At 37.6% G+C, this 4,595-nt stretch overlaps 1 long non-coding RNA gene across 1 annotated transcript; it reads right to left on the bottom strand.

Moving 5' to 3' along the window:
* Positions 1-1,280: 1,280 nt before the first annotated feature.
* On the bottom strand, positions 1,281-3,912 carry LOC128281788 (uncharacterized). Its single transcript, XR_008272056.1, has 2 exons — positions 3,810-3,912; positions 1,281-1,497 (listed from the first exon to the last, which is right to left on the bottom strand). It is a non-coding gene; the product is annotated as an uncharacterized LOC128281788 (long non-coding RNA).
* Positions 3,913-4,595: the final 683 nt, after the last annotated feature.

Genomic DNA, 4,595 nt, shown 5'->3' with positions numbered 1-4,595 from the left:
ATGTAGAGAAAATAAGTATATCAATGTTGAATTTAGATGAAATGTGTGCAAGTATACTGACAATGATGTTGTTTGACGCTTAGACAAGTGCCAAACTATTGATTGAACGGTAACATGTTTAATTATAAGGAGCATTGAAATAGTAAGTACTTAGATGAAAATAAAATTTAAGATTTTGCGAAATTTTTTTTATAATCCCGATTTAATTTCGGTTGGTTTCTAATGTATGTTTGGGGCTTCGAGGGCCCAATAGAGAGACGTTATGATTATTTCTAAAATATGAATAATAAATGACTCAGAATTATCTGAAAATGTTCAGTAAACTCCGGTAATGCCTCGTTCCCTATTCCAGCAATGGATACGGGTAGGGGGTGTTACATTTTTTTCATAATCGATACTTTCTTTCTAAATATAACCCTTTACTACAAGTCTGGCCCTTGTAAGTTTCCATTTTTCCATTCGTATTTCTTTTTTTCTCATAGATCCACTTACACCCTATAGGTTTTGTAACATCCTGCTAATCTGTCGTAACTCGGTGTAGTAGATTAAACTAATTTTCGTACTTGAGGAGTATTAATACGAGCAATTTTAGTATGTTTTATTTATGTTTTCTTAGTTTAGTTTAAATTCAACAAAAAGTGTATTTTGAGTCTTTTATTGACCTTAGGGGTCGAATGAGGCCTAAAGGCGAGCTAACATAGTTAGTGACTGTGCAGGAGACCATTCAAAGGCATAGGAACTCAAAGCTGATTGCTATGTTGCAACACGGGGATATTGATGTTGCAATATAGGGAGCAGAATGCAAGAACCACTATACTGCCTTGGATGTCGGCAAGTTCAATTCTTAGATGTAATATACATACAACGGGGTGACTTAGAGGTAAAGACTTAGGGTCTTTGTTGTAAATGAAATTAAGTGGTCCTTGTAACACCCCAAACCCGGCCCAAATGTTATGGCCGAATCTGATGTGCCACATTGAAGTTAAAAATCCATGTTTTGTTTTAGTGCTTTAAAAACTGACTTTTGTTAAGCTCACAAAGTGAATGGGAGTTGGGCACCGGGTAGGAATCCGTAACAGAGGAGGTGAGCCATGAAGGCTGCTTAAGTACCAAGCTCTTCTAATGGATCCAATCCTAGACATGCCCACAACAATTGCCACACTTGGTTAAATCGAGTTGTAATTTATTTAAGTTGAAATCTTTGATAAATCGAATAATTGTGGCGTGGTATTATTTTGAAAACAATTATCATTTTGAAAACACGTCCTAAGTCTAACCCATTTATTAACAAACAGATTAAATTTATTAAAAATAAAATAATCCCAGAAAAATAATTAAAATGGTCTTATTACAACCCAAAACCAAACAATAATATTAATAAGATAAAACTTATAAAGAAATAAATCGGCTACTTATTGCAATTAAAAGAAACAGAAACAGTAGTGTGGCCATCTCTGAGTCCCTCGCAGCTTCAAACCATCTAAGCTTAGGGATTACCTGCACAGTTAGAAACGAGGTGAGTTTACGAAAACTCAGTGTGTAATCCCAATAACAAACAAAAAGTGAAAACACAGTATCAGTACAATCTGGGTCAAAGCCCTATTTAGTCTTGACATATACTGGGCCGAAGCCTTTCGTTTAACGATTACTGGGCCGAAGCCTTTTCATTAATCATATCACTGGGCCAAAGCCTTTTCATAAATCATTTCACTGGGCTGAAGCCTTTACTGTAAACGGTATGGCCTATAGGCCCATTTCAATATCACATGTAATGTCAATGGATGTATGCAAACCCATTTCAATATCACATGAAATACCAATGAATGTATGCAAGCCCATTTGGGGAGACTACTCAACCCACCATCCGCTACTCTCCACCCGTACGAACCAACACACCATGTGGGGAATAACTCAACCCACCCAACCAACACACCACTGGCAGCATAGCTGCTTTATCATATATCTGAAGGCCTAGCCTCTTTAATAACTTGGGCAAAGCCCTTTTTGGTAAACTGGGGCATAAACCCTTTTCAATAAACTGGGGCATAAGCCCTTTTCAATAAACTGGGGCATAAGCCCTTTTCGGTAAACTGGGGCATAAGCCCTTTTGCACTTCCTCCATCCATATAAAAACCCAACCCAATGCAACATGTCATGTATGCAGAATGTCATGCCCATATTTGAATTAAACAATCACAGTCAAGTCATTCATATCACCAACATATATTCACAATCAAATCCATCAACCACACAGTCCAAGTCAGTCACTTGCCCACAATGGCACAACAGTCATTTTTCACATTATAAGGGTATTGTCGTAATTTTACCAAACATCAGGGTTTTCCATGTTCATTACAATTATCAATATTTCCGAGTGTTTAAACAATGATCTTTAACCCACTTTATCAAATTCAGGCTTTTGGGCCCAAAACCCCTAATGGGCCTTACGAATGCTGATTTAGCCTACTTAACCCAAATTTTACAACAATCTAACCATGTTAACGTGCAACTTTTCCAAATTCTATTTTGTATCAATTCTACCCAAATGGGTCCGAAAGCCCATTGGGCCCAATTTCAGCCCATTGAGGCTCAACTTACCATCGTGCACAAAATTGAGTTCTTACCTGTTCCATCGATCCAAACACTGATCTTATCGTATTTATCGCATCTATACCCAAACGCAACATTACAAGTTCTCGAAATACCGGTATTTTAGCATTTCGGCTTCTCAGCAAATATTAATCTAAGCTATTACGAGGGTTAGTACACACCTATTATGGGTTGAAGTTGAAACGTTTCCAAAATCAATCGCCTACGATAACCACCACCAATATCAATATATGTAAATCCTAAGCACATCAGTCATACGGAACATAAGGGCATATTCGTCATTTTACCACATAGGGGTATTACGGTCACTTTACCCTATAGGGGCTTTACGGTCACTTTACCCTACAGGGGCTTTACGGTCTTTTTACCTCATAGGGGTATTTTAGTCATTTCATCCTACAAGGGTGTTTTGGTAAATGTACAAACCAAAGGTATTTCAGTAATTTTGTAAACCAATGGTATTTCTATAATTTTTATAAAGTCAAGGGTATTTCTGTAACTTTGTAAATTAGGGGTATTTTGGTAATTTTACAAATTGAGGGTATTTCGGTAATTTCACAAACCAAGGGTATTTTGGTAATTTTACAAACTAGGGGTATTTTGGTAATTTTACAAACCAAGGGTATTTTAGTAATTTTGTAAATAGAGGGTAAAACAGTAATTTTGTAAATCAAGGGTAAAACAAGAATTTATAAATCGAGGGTAAAAGCGGTAATTCAAGAAATCGAGGTAAAACAGTAATTACAGTAAGTCGAGGGTAAAACGATAATTATGTAAATCGGAGGTAAAAGCGGTAATTATGTAAATCGGGGTAAAAGCAGTAATTACGTAAATCGGGGTACTTTGGTAATTTTACAAGTCGAAGGTATTTCAGTAATTTTACAAATCGAGGATATTTCAGTATTTTTACAAACTAAGGGTATTTCGGTAATTTTAGTAAACTAAAGTATTCTAAATAGGGATAACAATACGAATGGGCCTAAGGCCTATTCTCGGCCCAAATGGGCCCACACACTCGTGTGGCCCTTTTAGCCCAAATCTAGCCACAGATATGAGATTCACCTAGCCTAGTCTAATATTTACTACACAATCAAACAACTTATCCAATTGGGCCCGTAGGCCCATTGGGCCTACATGGCCCTTTCGCCCATTCATGACCGAAGTAGCCATCCTACACTAGAGTAGTGAGAAATACACACCTGATAGGAGACTGGAGTTAATCCACGCTCCGAGCACTCTTAGCCGACGCCCAACCCAAACGAGCACGCCATACAGCGAAAGGGATCAGCCAAGAAAGATACCTTTACTGTTCTCATGGTTCCCTCTATTTAAAGCCAGCTTTGTATCCACTCTTATGTTAGCTTCCTGATGTGGGATCCCTCCAATATCAGATTTTAAATTCAACACCAACTCTTGCCGCCCCCTGTTAGCAAAATAAATGCTCCTTGCTTGCCATGGGATTCGAACCCATGCCTCCCCTTAGATGCTCCACACGCTTCTTGCCACTAAGCCACAAGGCTTTTTGTGTCATATTTTATCCCTAATTAATTATAAGGTCTAAAGGCCAAAGTCCAAGTTCCCTTAAAAAAAACAAAATAAATTGCAAGAGCCAAGACTTGAACCCAGGCTCCCATACAACCTTAATGACGCCACAACCACTAGACTACATGGTTCCTTGTGTCATTTATTTACCACAATAATTTAAAAGGCCCTCATCCAAGCATCCAGGTTTTTTTCACTTAATACCAAAATTTTTGCTAAAGCCCAAGTTTGAACCCAAGATTTCTCCAACACTTCTCAAAGCCATTAACCACTAAAGCAAACATTTAATTGTTTCATTTTATTGTACAATTAAATACCTATATACAACCTCCTTACGGACCCCCACTCAAGGCCCAATACTTCTAGGCCCAAATTCGGGGTGTTACAGTCATAATACAAATCTTTAATACTAAATGATTATCTTTAACATGCTAAAGTTTCCT

This window comes from Gossypium arboreum, chromosome 10 (genome assembly GCF_025698485.1).
Source record: "Gossypium arboreum isolate Shixiya-1 chromosome 10, ASM2569848v2, whole genome shotgun sequence".
Lineage (NCBI taxonomy): Eukaryota > Viridiplantae > Streptophyta > Magnoliopsida > Malvales > Malvaceae > Gossypium > Gossypium arboreum.
The sequence above is the reverse complement of the archived record's forward strand: the minus strand, read 5'-3'. Positions and strand labels throughout refer to the sequence as shown.